The sequence below is a fragment of the Rhincodon typus genome, chromosome 25 (assembly GCF_021869965.1).
Source record: "Rhincodon typus isolate 14 chromosome 25, sRhiTyp1.1, whole genome shotgun sequence".
Lineage (NCBI taxonomy): Eukaryota > Metazoa > Chordata > Chondrichthyes > Orectolobiformes > Rhincodontidae > Rhincodon > Rhincodon typus.
Genome location: NC_063356.1, coordinates 42,822,535 through 42,836,711, shown reverse-complemented (window position 1 = coordinate 42,836,711; position 14,177 = coordinate 42,822,535). Strand labels below are relative to the sequence as shown.

The 14,177-nt window shown below is 41.9% G+C and overlaps 1 protein-coding gene across 4 annotated transcripts in view; it reads right to left on the bottom strand.

The window, feature by feature from the left end:
* The window catches only part of lrif1 (ligand dependent nuclear receptor interacting factor 1), a 50,439-nt gene that overhangs the window by 18,145 nt on the left and 18,117 nt on the right, over nucleotides 1–14,177 (bottom strand). The window contains exon 1 of one of the 4 annotated variants that reach the window (XM_048612006.1): nucleotides 7,641–7,729. The exons of the other annotated variants lie outside the window; for them this stretch is intronic. The gene's annotated coding sequence lies outside the window, so the exon portion shown is untranslated. Of the gene's footprint in view, nucleotides 1–7,640; nucleotides 7,730–14,177 lie in introns of those variants that run through there. 4 annotated transcript variants of the gene reach the window in all.

Sequence of the window (14,177 nt, the reverse complement as noted above, 5' to 3'; positions counted from 1 at the left end):
ATTTGATGCTGTCCTCATAATCTCTGTCTCAGGTGCACCTCTCCATGGCAGTCCTTGTGGAGACAAAGTCCTATCTTCACAATGAGGATAAGCTCCATCGTGATGTGTAGAACTATTACCACTCTAAATCAGACAGATGCAAACAGATCCAGCAATTCAAAACCTGACATCTATAAGCCACTGTGGGCCGTCAGCAAAAACTGAGATATATTTAATCACAAACTGTAACCTTGAGGGCTGGCAATACGCACCACACTAATATTACTATCATGGTGGAGAACAATTTGGTTCAATGAAAAGTGCAGGAAGGCATGCCAAGAACAGCACCAGGCCTACCTAAAAATGAGGTGTCAACCTGGTGAAGCTACAAAACAGAACTACTGGCATGCCAAACAACAGAAGTAGAATACAACAGACAAAGTGATCCCACAATCAATGGTTCAAACAGAAACCCTGCAGTCCTGCCACATCCACTTGTGAATGGTGGTGGCTGTTTAAAAAACTAAATGGAGATGAAAACTCTGCAAATATCCCAAGCCTCAATGATGGAAGAGCTCAGCATATCAGTTCATAAGATAAGGGTAAAGCATTTGCAACAATCTTCAGCCAGAGGTACCCAGTGGATTATCCATCTTGCCCTCCTTTTGAGGTCCCCTGCATCACAGATGCCAGTCTTCAGCCAATTCAATTCACTCCATGTGATATCAAGAAACTGTTCGAAGCACTGGATATTGCAAATGCTATGGAACCTGACAACATTCTGGAAATAATTCTAGAGACTTAAGCTCCAGAGCTAGCTATGCTCCCTAGCAAAGCAGTTTCAGTACAACTTCAACACTGGACATACAACAATGTGGAAAATTGCCCAGGTATGTCAAAATGCAGGACAAAACCAACTTGGCCAAATATCATCCTACTGATCATCATTAAAGTGATAGAAGGTGTTGTCAACAGTGCTATCAAGCAGCACTTAATCAACAATAACCTGCTCACTCATGCCCTACCAAAACTGGAGTCAATGGGATTCAGGGGATAGCTCTCTGCTGCTTAAAGTCTTGCCCAACACAAAGCACCAATCATCTCATAACTGGGACATTGCTGCAGCACTTCCTTGGAATAGGTATTTTCTAATCAGTCTTTTACAGATGTCACGACTCACTTCTGAAACAGGTGGGTCTTGAACCTGAACCTTCTGCTTCAGAGTATGTACACTACCACTGCACCATAATAGTGCCAAATTCCTCAAGATAGTGTTCTAGGCCTAACAACTTCAGGTGCTTCAACAACGACCTTCCTCCCATCAAAAACTCACAAGTAGGAACATTGCAAAATGTTCAGCACCACTCACAACTCCTCAGACAATGAATCAGTGCATGTCCATATGCAGTAAGACCCGGACAACATTCAAGTTTAGGCTAATAAGTGGCAAATAACATTTATGTCATTTGAGTGCCAGTCAATGACCATCACAAACAAGAGAGAATCTAACCATCACCCCACCCCCCTCAACCCTCAACCTAGAATGGCATTACCATCACTGAATCCTCTACAATCAACATCCTAGGGTTACCATTGACCAGAATCCAAACTGGACTAGCCATATAAATACTGTAACTACAAGAACAGGTCAGAAACTGGGCATTTTACTGTGAGCAACTTGCCCACTGGCTTATCAGGGCTCTTGATACTAGTGATTGCACATTAATATGGATTAAAAACTGGTTAACAAATAGTAAACACTACTGTTAGAACCTGTGTTGAGTTATTACTTTTATTTTATTCTTTTATCAATTTTGGTTTGGAGCTATCGATTGGGAACTGTGAGTTAAAGGTGGCTTTTGGACTATGGACAACAGCTTGCCTTAAAGAAAAACAGATCAAACAGACCAGACTAGGTTTAGAAGTTAAGTACTGGTTGGCTCCTGATTAAAAGGTTTTGTGGATGTTTTGTCAGTGGGGAAAAGCATCATGTTTAAACACATAGCAAAAGTTGGCCATTAATGAGGCCAGTGTCTGGGAATTGAATCCAGCAAGTCCAGAAGAGACCTTATACTCAAGCAGATGGCAGATATTGAATGGTTACTGGGACTTCGTGGAGGAGATAGCTAGTCTGTCAGAAAGTGGCCAGAGTTGGAACTAGTTTTTGAAATGTAATTTCTGTGAAAAAGGAATCTGGTCGTTAATGCCACAACATGAAGATTTGAAAGCTCCCCGCCTAACCTCCCATGAGCAACTCTTGGAAGCCCAGTGGTTCAAGATGACAGAGGTGACAGGGTAGGGGTCTCCGGGCCCATCCGCTCTCTCTCACTTGACTGGCCACATCCTTCTTTCCTTTTTTAAAAGTTTTATTTTCTTCATTTAACTTTTGAATCAAATTCACCATTTGTGGCTGTGGTGGTGGAGAGAGGTTGCAGAGAGCTGTTGAGTGGTGGATGCGGTCTATTTTTCATGACCGTGGTGGTCACAGCTTGAGTAACTGTTCCAGCATCAATGAATTGGGGTCCATTCTTTTCCTCTGATGTTTTGGTGGCATCTGCAACCATGGAGAGTGAATAATCTCTCGAGTGAGTGATCTCTTGGTCCTCAGGAGTTAACTTGGACGGTCAATCAGTTCTCAGAAGTCGTGATGAGCCCCTGCACTCATGATTTGGAACAATTTCTGAGCTATAGTGGCAGCTGGAGTATTGGTGGTGATGAGGCAGCTTTGGCAGAGGCAGCATTCTGGGTCCAGTCAGTGGCAGTGGGGACTGCTTCAGCGTGCTTCCTCCTTGGTGTTGTGACCTCAGGGACAGCTTTGGTGGCTGCAGCATGTGACGGTTTCCCGTAGCCATTTAGGAAATCAAGAAGCCATGGATGGAACAAAAAAAAATGAAAGTTGTCCTAACTTTTTATAATCTATTTACAGTCATAGAGTCATAGAGCTGTACAGCATGGAAACAGAACCTTTGGACCAACTCGTCCATGCTGACCAGATATCCTAAATTAATCTAGTCCCATTTGCCAGCATTTGGCCCATATCCCTCTAAACTCTTCCTGTTCATATGCCCATCCATATCCCTTCTAAATGTTGTAATCGTACCAGCCTCCAGCACTTCCTCTGGCAGCTCATTCCATACATGCACTACCCTCTGTGTGAAAAAGTTGCCCCTTAGGTCCCTTTTATATCTTTCCCCTCTCACCTTAAACCTATGCCCTCTAGTTTTGTACTCCACTACCCTGAGGAAAAGACCTTGGCTAGTCACCCTATCAATGCTCCTCAAGATTTTATTAATTTCTATAAGGACACCTATCAGCCTCCAATGCTCCAGGGAAAATAGCCCCAGCCTATTCAGCCTCTGCCAATGTTTCAAACCCTCTAAACCTGGCAACATCCTTGTAAATCTTTTCTGAACCCTTTCAAGTTTCACAACATCCTTCCAAGGCAGGGAGACCAGAACTGAACACAGTATTCCAAAAGTTGCCCAACCAATGTCCAGTAAAGCTGCAACATGACCTCTCAACTCCTGTACTCAATACACTGACTAATAAAGGATTTCTTTCTATAAATTATGTAATAAAAGTGGTGCCAGATTATGGTGATTTATTCACATTTTACTGTATTTTCATAAATACATGTAACAATAAGTTACTATCCTATACTATAAGAATAGTAAACTAAATGTTAAGTATTACTGCCTTCATTCGAATGAACTGAAAAGGTGGCCCTGATTGACATCTTCAAAAAAACCAACCAACAAACCATCATCCATGCCTATGGAACAATGCATTATGACAACCAATTAAGTAATCTGGCCAGTTTTGTTATTTAATTTTATTTATCCCTTAACTGTGCTTGTTTGTCTGCCAGATTTTGTGTGAATAATGTGAAAGCAAAGGCTTTATGGTTTAAAAAATAGACGTTAACATTACTTTGCTGTTTATTTTTACTCTGCTATGTTACTATATTGTTAACAAATGGCTAAGTCTTTTGTGTAAGATACAAACTAGTGTCTGGAATTGATTACTCACAGAGGCTGGGATTCAATATGCAAATTTCTGGTTAGGAACCATTAGGGTCAATTTTGAGAATCTTTGATGGTTTTAGTTTTACTGTGTTGCGAATACAGAGGGAGAAAGGCTGATTTTAGGAATTCTTGTTACACAGTGGTAATGTCCCCTCCTCAGAACCAGGAGGCCTGGCTTCAAGTCCCACCTACTCCAGAGATGTGTATTATTGGTGGCATAATGCAAGGATCAGTGATTGAACCTCAAATTACAATTAATATGAAATAATCTAGGCAGTGGGTCAAGCATTTGTACTCAAGTTTGCTGATGATACAAAGGTAGGTGCAAAACTAATGATGCAAAGAGATTACAAAAGAGATTACATTCAGAAACGAGTGAATGTAATAATACACATCATGCCCGAAGGGATAGGGTACAAGAATAAACAAGTTTTTCCATAACCTTGGTGAGACCACAAGAGTATTGCAACAGGTCTGGTTGGCCTCCTTACCCAATGAAAATTATACTTAGGGATTCCTGGGTTGGGATTGAGTGGTGTGGGGGATTTGTGTTAAAGGAGAAGCAGACTAGACTGCCTAGACTTCCAAGAATTTAAAAGAACAAGGTGATCTCATTAATACATAGTGCCTTAAAGGCCTTGACAGGGTAGATGTTGGAAAGATATATCTCCTGCCTGGGTGGTCCATAACCAGAGGCTAGTTTCAGAACAAGGGATCAAGCAGAAAATGTCTTCACTAAAAATGTCGGGAACCTTTGGGATTCTCTACTCCAGAACCAACATATAGGATATTTCCCCTGGTTGATGACTCTAGAACAGGGGGCATAATCTCAGAATGAGGAATAGGCCATTTAAAGCTGAGATAAGGAGGAATTCCTTCACTCTGAAGGTGGTGAATGTTTGGACTTGTTGTGGGGGATCAATCATTGAGCAGGTTCAAGACAGAAACTGATAGATTTCTGGAGATTAATGACATCAAGGGCTATGGAGATAGTATGGGAAAGTGGCACGAGGGTCAATGATCAGTCATGTATGGAATGGAAGGGCAGGCTCAATGGCCTGAATGGTCTACTCCTGTTCCTATGTTCCAAAGTCATTAATTCCATTGAAGGTAGAGATGAATAGATTTTTGGATACTCAGGAGGTATGGGGACAATACAAGAATGTGTAGCTAAGGATATTGAATGGTTTGAGGTGCTGAACAGCCTTGTTATGTTTTTATAACAGTCACGAATAATTTTATCTCCCAAATTAATTAGGAATCAAGCACTTCCCCAGGATCCAAAGGTGTTCTCCAGAAACCAACAAATTTAAATATCAAATTCACATTAGACAATTACAATCAGTACTAGTTGACAAATAATAGTAGTCTTCTCCCTCTTTACTAATCAAGTCAAAACCATCTTAAATTCACCAATTTAAAACAGACACATTGCCATCTCTATTTGCACGGGTCTGGCACTCTGGCAGGAGTACTATTAATCTAGACTGACAATTTCCACAAGACTTTCCAACATTTTTAGACGCTAACCTAGCAATTTTCAGAGTTACATAAGAACAGGAGTAAACCATTCAGTTTTTCAGGCCTGTTCTGCCATTCAACAGTTGATCTATGTCTTAGCTCACACTTCCTTGTCCTTGCAAGTGGCAGAAAGTCACCTGATCTACCTGTTAACTACTTCCAAAGTATTAAGACACTCAATAAAATAACTTCAACCTTTTATATTCCAGGGAATATAACTCTGCAATACTATCCTCAATCTAAACCTTGAAGCTCAGATAATATTCTGGTGAATGTGCGCTGTTCTCCTTCCAAGGCTATAACATACTTTCTAAGGTGACAATGTAGTCTAACCAAGGCTTTGTACTGGTGTAGCAGAATTTCCTCCTCTTTATATTCTAGCCTTTCATTTATTAAAAGAAACTAACATTCTATTGGCCTTTTTGATTTCTTATCTGATAACTACATTTTAGTGATGCACACGAAGATTTCAATTTTTTTAATCATCATTGATCCCAGCTTTTTAGATGTTGGGGAGACTACAATCCACTTAATTTACTGGAGCTTAATCTGGCACATTTGTTGACCAACTGCTTCCTAGTGCAGCACACAATCCCGTGAGAACCAACAGGTGAAGAATACTAATACATTGTCCTTCATTTTAGCAAGAGGCAACTGCGACACAGTCATCACAAATATACAGGGACACTTCAACCACCAGTTGAAGGCACATGTTGTTAATGTGAAGGGTGCATTATGTCCCAGCAAAATATCAATAAGAGTAACTGATTTGTAAGTTGTTGTAGTAAGAACAAGTCTCAGGCTTTATGACATGGGGATGCTAGTGAAGTCAGACAAGGGGAAAATATCTCTTAAATAACTGACAAAGTGAGTGCCACTTAGACAATGCCACAATCTCATTATGCCATGGGAATATTTATATTAAAAAATAGGCTTACATTATTTGCACTTTAAATGATCACTGCATGTCTCAATGTGTTTTACAGACAATCGTGTATAGTCTTTATTGTAATATAGGAAATGCAACAGCTACATTGCACTCAGTAAACTGCCACAAACAACAATGTGATAATTATTAGATAATCTATTTTTATGATGTTGAAGGATAAATCATCTCCATTGTCCTGGCCAATATTCTCCTGCTCTTCTTCTAAACAGTACCAGAGGGTTTTATACCCAGCAGAACAAGGGCCTTGTTTATCATCTCATTCGAAAAGACGGCATCTGCAATGCTACAGTACTATAATGGAATATTACTATAGGTTTATGGGTCCAGTCTATGGAGTGCACCCCTTGAATGCAAAATCCTACGATGTTTAGAGTTGAAAATGCTATCAAGTAAGCTACAGCTGATATGTGAGATGCATCAACAGCCTGGACAATCATAGGCCACAGGGAAGGTGGTGAATGAGAGCTGATAATGCTGAACTCAAGTAACCCATATTCCACAGTGACAAGCTAAGCAATGGCCCGCTGTTGGCCACCCAAATCAATATTAGCTCAGGCAGAGGCTGCCCACAACCCACTCCCCTATAGGATTCAAAACATGATGGACAACAATAAACCCATTCTGGAGGTGAATGTACATCACTGGCGTCTATTACAGAATAGGTGACAGGGCAACCATCCAACCAGAAGCAGTGAGAAGCAGCGTGCAGTCACACTTAGCAGTGGTGCCAAATAATACAAATTTCACCCCTTCCTCTAGACAATACTAGCAATGTCAAAAGGGTTGGGCAGGGAATGGGGGGATGGGTATCTAAAGCGTGAGCAACTGAAGAATCAAGACTATTTAACCAAGCCTGCAGAGTACCCAAAGGAAGAAACAGTTGCCATTAAAACCTCTGGACCTGGCCAGAGTAGATATGGAGAAACAGTTCCTGTTCATCAAGGTGAAAAACCAGAATGCACAGACCTAAAGTGTTTTGCAAAAGAAGCAAATGTGTGGTCAGAAAAAACGTTTTCATACAGCCAGCAGTTACGATCTAGAATGAACTGCTTTGGAATATAGTGGAGGCAAGTTCAATCAAGGCGTTCAAGAGCACATTAATGACTATTTAAATATATACTCTTTGCAGAGTCACAAGAAATGGAAGAAGGGTCACAAATACTTACAATTCTCAGAGAGCTGGTATAGACATAATGGATCGAATGACCTCCTTTGGCATGGCAATAATTCTGTGACTTTTCTCTGTTAGTAGAACGTTCAAGTGCCAGTGGCTAGTTCCCACGGTGGAAGCGATCACTGTGTCTCATTCATTGTCTGTTATCAATCTCAAGTTGGACAGCCCAAAGTCAATTCGATACTCTGATGCCACAGTCTGCTTGCATCAATAGGTTCTTGGAGTTTAAGGAACCATCTTTCACCAGATGAATCAATAATCAATGCACTAGACAAGACAATCTCAACAAAGATGACATGAGTCTTTTGCAATGCAAGCTGGAAGGCAAGGACAATTGTGTCCTGGCTCCACTGACCACTTTCTGCAGGTTGATAACACAAGCAAGAAAGCTGCAATTGACAAATATCTGACAAGGCCCAAGGTTCCAATGAATCCCTTAACATGAAACACAGCACAGTCTTCTGGCAGGAAAAGATTCACAAGGCAACCAGTGAGCCACAATGTGTTTTCAGTAAAAATCTCATGATTTATGATGATTGACTCCTCACAGAAAGCTTAGAGAAACTTCTTACTCTTTACTTGTCAATGAGTGTTGACCCAGTTAACCTCATATGCACCTACACACCGACATTCACTTCCACCCAGTACTAGTTCTGAGGAAGGGCCACTTAACGTGAAACGTTAACTCTTGTTATCACATGGTCTGCTATTACAACACAACCCATTGTTAGCCACTAATTGTCCCCATTAGTAGCTATTCATCCTCCCAGGCTAATCACTAACCACTCCTGTGTGTGTCCAACTGTTCTTCTCTCTCTTGGGATTCTATCTCCACCTATCGTTTTACTCCTTACCCTACCACCCACACCTCCCACCCCTATCTTCTGCATAAAAACCAACATTTTCCTAGCTACCATCAGTTCTGAAGAAGGGTCACTCAACTCAAAACATTAACTCTGATTTCTCTCCACAGATGCTGCCAGACCTGTGGAGCTTTTCTAGAAATTTCTGTTTTGGTTCTGATTTCTAGCATCCACAGTTCTTTTGGTTTTTAATTTAGCTCCTTTACAAATGTTGTAGGGAAGGTCTTTGCTCACACTGTTCAGACCAGACTGCAGACTCTGGAATCTTACATCTATCCAGAGTTTCAGTCCACCTTCAGAACAGGCACATCGACCATTGACATGACTTTCTCATCAATTACAGGAAAAGTGCTATGAATACTGCTCTACATTATCTTCATGGACACCACTAAGGCCTTTACATTCATCAGCAAAAACGTGCTCCCTAAACTGGACCCCTGAGTGTCATTTCTTCTTTCCACGAGAACACTTGGTTTCATCAGTTACAGTGAAGCAACATCAGACACTTTCAAGGTCAGCAGTGGAGTAAAGCCAACATTCTTTGAAATGTTTTTCTATGCTGGTAATGTATACTACTGGCAACTCAAATGTGGCATCTACCTGCATGCCACAGCTAACAGCAAGCTTTTCAATTTGCAAGACTGCACTCTGTGGTCTTGGTACACAATGCCGCGACCTTTGAGTTGCTGTTTATTGATGACACAGCATTGGCATCCCATTACTGATGTTCACATGCAGCAGTTCACAATCAATTCTCCCATGCCTGTAAGGTGTTTAGACTGACAATCAGCATCAGGAAGGTCAAATATATGGTCCTGGATGTAGAGTCTCCACCTTCCATCAACACAGACAACCTCAGTCTGGACATTATTGACAACATCATGTATCTTGCGCCTATAATCTGTGCCTTCATTCCAAAATCAGCACAAGGATTGCCAAAACTGAAGCTGTCACATCAAATTCAAAAGATTGATTGTGAACCAACAGCAAACTGACCAAAAATATAAAGTTCTGTGTATAGCAGGCTTGTGTGTTCAGCACACTTCTCTACAGTACCGATAATGTGGACAATGTTTCCATGCCAAAGAAAGTGACAGAACACATTCACTTCAGACAAATATTGTGCATCTCCTGCCAAGATAGAATGCCAAATGTAAAAGTACAACAGTATGTGAGGATCCACACCTTACCTGTTCTCAAGTCAGTGATGACTCCATTCACTGTGTCATAGGAACCATATGGATAATGGCTGTACCTCCAAAGACCTGCTCTTTGGTGAGCTTGCCATTAGTACAAGACAAACAGGCAGTCTACATTTGTGATATAAGGATGTCTACTAGCAGGACCTCAGGTTGACTGTACTGAAGGTGGACTGTTCTGAAGGTGGTGGACTGAAACTCTGGATAGATGTAAGATTCCAGAGTCTGCAGTGTGGTCTGAACAGTGTGAGCAAAGACCTTCCCTACAACAGTTGTAAAGGAGTTAAATAAAAACCAAAAGAACTGCAGATGCTAGAAATCATAACCAAAACAGAAATTTCTGTAAAAGCTCAACAGGTCTGGCAGCATCTGTGGAGAGAAATCAGCGTTAACATGTTGAGTCGATGCATGGGAAGTCCTTATTGCTGACAGAGGTGTCTGGAGATGAGCAGTCAGGCAAAGCATAGAGGAAGCAGAAGACAGAAGAAATAACCAAATGGTGGAAAAGAGGGCCCAACAAAAGAAGAAAACATCAGTTAACTTCAGGCAATGCTATTCAATGCTGTGGAAGGAACTGCCATTTACGTATTGGCCAGTGCAACCAGTGCAGACGATGTTGTTCAATCCAGAAATGATATACATCTTGGTCCAGTCCATCATGTCCCCACCCCCCAAGAAGGGTGCAGCCATCATTAGGATAGCAAATATTCCACTTACAGCCTTAGGTCATCTTAATATGCTTTACAGACAATAAGAATTTTTTTGAAGTGGAAACTCAGTCAAACAGTATATTTGTGAGAGAGATGATAGATTTCTCGATATGAATGACATTAAGGGATACAGGCACAATGCAAGAAGATGATGTTCAGGTAGATAATTAGCCATGACTAGAAGGGGCTGAATGATCTACTTCTGCTCCTATGTTCTTAACAGTAGTCAATTGTTAGCCAAGAAACATTGCTGCCATTTTTCTCAAAGCAAAAAGCCATAACAAGGTGGCAGTGACCAGACCGAGGGATAAATACTGGCTAGGCTGCCATGGTGAACTCCATTACGTTTCTTCGAAAAAGTACCATAGAATCTTCACCTGCACCTGAAAAGGACAAATAGCACTTTCAACATTGCAACAATCTGTCAGAACTGCACTGGAGTGAAACCTAGATTTTGAAACCACAGCCTTGTGAATCAGAAGCAAAAGTGGTCAGTTATTATTGCTATTGTAAACATGTAAGATGTTCAGTCTGCTACTCCAGAGGGTCAGCTACATCATACTATCATTATTACGGAACATGTGTTTAAACTCGACAATAATCCCAGAATAGATTTTCTTTGAAAACAATGTCAATTAATATCTTATCACATTGTGCATGTAGTTTCGGATCTGTGAATTTTGTTTCTATTTTGTTACTCTGGTTAATACTCTGGTCAGTTCTATGAAAATGCACTGTGTGTGCCTGAAGCTGTGTGTCACGATAAAAGAAAGTCCTTTCAAATGGAAGGATGGGTGTAGGGTTGAGAGAAAGAGAGTGGGGATACTGGGTGGGGTTCCAAGGTTGAAACTTGCCTTCATCCTGGATTAGAAGATGTTTCCTTTGTGACCAATTCAGAATGACACTGGGCTTTTCACAGCTGCTACAACAAAGGCAATTAGGAAGCAACCGAATGTGCCAGCAGTGCCCATATCCAGTGAATGAATTTAAAAGAAAAGATAAATCAGAACCTAAAGCCTAGGAAGGAAGGTAGGGGGTTGAGATGCCTCTTTGGAGAAACTAGGCCTTATGCATTGCCAGAGGATGTCTTAAGCTTAGGATCAGAGGAAGAGTAAGGGGATTCAGGTTGGGATGCATGAGACTGTAGGAAGTACAGTACAACTGTTGCAAAACTGAATTAAGTTGTAATATGTATATGTATAGCAGCTGGAAGATATACTTAAGCAGCCAGTTCAGACATATTATGACACATCTCCACTTAAGCCTGGATCCAGAAGTGGGAACACTACTAATTGCATCACCAGAGTCCTGCAGCATCGAAAAGAAATCACTCTGATTACATTAAATAGTGAAAACTGTCTGCCATCTGAATAATGAGAGACAACAAATGTTTTTTTTATCTAAAATGCAAGTGGGAGTTGTGGCAATTTAAAAGTCATGTTAAGGAAATGCTATAAATGTATATATCTAAAAGAATGGAAAAGTGGGTGGAGCCATGCTCCAGGGTTGATGCAGATCCAGCATCCAATGCTTCTCCCAGAATGGAGCAGGCCTTAGGAGCTTACAGCCCAATGGTCTCAATATTGACTTCACCAACTTCAAAATCCCTCCACCTCTAGCCTTATTCCATGTCCAGCCCTCCCCCTCCTCCTCGTCTCCCTGACCTGACCTAACCTGTCCACCTTCCTACTCACCTACCCACTCTACCCTTCCCACTGCACGGTGGCCCAGTGGTTAGCACTGCTGCCTCACAGCACCAGGGACTTGGGTTCGATTCCACCCTTGGGCAACTGTTTGTGAGGAGTTTGCACATTCTCCCCGTGTCTGCGTGGGTTTCCTCCGGGTGCTCCGGTTTCCTCCCACAATCCAAAGATGTGCAGGCTAGGTGGATTGGCTATGCTAAATTGTCCATAGTGTTCAGGGATGTATAGATTAGGTGGATTAAAGGGGGATGTTTCTGGGTGGGATGCTCCAAGGGTCGGTGTGGACTTGTTGGGCTGAAGGGCCCGCTTCCACACTATGATGATGATTCTATGAATAACCCTCTACCTGCGTCCATCCCACCTGCCCTTCTCCCAAACCCAGCCCCCTCCCTCTATTTACTTCTAGGCTACCCTCCCCCTCCCCAGTCCTGACAAAGGGCTTTGGCCTGAAACGTTGACTTTCCTGCTCCTCAGATGCTGTCTTGCATGCTGTGCTTTTCCAGCTTCACATCTATTGACAGTGAGTTAAGTGATGCAAGAATAAACAATGGAAATCTTCTGATTGAAATTACAGATTATATGGAAAAATCCCAGAAGGGGTGAAAAAGAATAAAATGAAGACTAGATTCAAAGTCAACCTGCTTTGTGACTGTTGTGAAATTGATCCTGTACTATCTGATGGTCAGTTTTAACCAAAGAGTAATAATATCACAGCAGAATCACTCCTGTGTTACTGCAACTTTTAAAGTCAACAAAGGCAACATCTGCACCGCACAATGATCATCACCCCCTTTACATTCAATGGTGTTACCATTACTGAATCTCCCACTATCGACATCCTACAAGTTACCACTGACCAGAAACTGAACTGGACAAGCCATTTAAATACAGTGGCTGTAAGAGCAGGTGACAGGCAGTGTAACTCACCTCCTGCCCCCTCACAGCCTGTCCACTGCCTACAAAGCACAAGTCAGGAGTGTCATGGAATACTTCCTACTTGCCTGGATGAGTGCAGCTCCAACAACATTCAAGAAGCTGAATACCACTCAGGACAAAGCAGCTCACTTGATGGTGGACGCGGTACTATTCAGTTCCTCCAACACTGACGCTCAGTAGCAACAGTGTGTACTATCTACAAGGTGCACTGCAGAAATTCACCAAGGCTTCTTAGCCAGTACCCGCTATCTAAATGGACAAGGGCAGGAGATACATGGGAACACTATCACCTGCAAGTTCCTCTCCAATCCACTCACCATCCTGACTTGGAAATGTATCACTGTTCATTCAGTGTTGCTGGATATAAAATCCTGGAACAGACTTCCTTACAACATTGGTGTTAGGAAGACGCACAAATGGACTTCAGCCATTCGAGAAAGCAGCTCACCGCCACCTTCTCAAGAGCAATTGGAGATGAGAAATGAAAGCTAGTTTAGCCAGAATGCCCATATCCCATGAATGAACTTAAAAACAGGAAAATAGTTAGTTCCATCCAGTGTCATCTGAAGAAGGGTCCCAACCCGAAACGTCAGCTTTCCTGCTCCTCTGATGCTGTCTGGCCTGCTATGTTCCTCCAGCTCCACACTGTGTTATCTCTGACTCCAGCATCAGCAGTTCTTACTATCTCTCATGTTAAAATGCTTCCTTGTTAGCTGTAAAACTTTAAATCCAGTGCTCATATTTTCCTTATTCACCCCTTCCTTGATTTTTCCATTAAATCTGTATCATTCAATCAAAAGATTTTTGCTGTCTGTTCCAGCTTCACTTTACAACTAAAAAAGTAGTGGCCAGGTCACAGAAACAGGATTTTCAGCAAAAAGCATTGGGTCAACTTGGCGCTAGGACACTTGTTGAAGCTTTAAGGCAAATGCTCTGAGAAAGACAAGAGACAGGACGGCACAGTGGTTAGCACTGTTACCTCGCAGTGCCAGGGACCCAGGTTTGATACCACCCTCGGGCAACTGTCTGTGTGGAGTTTGCACATTCTCCCTGTGTTTGTGTGGGTTTCTGCCAGGTGCTCCAGTTTCCTCCCACAGTCCAAAGATGTGCAGGTTAGG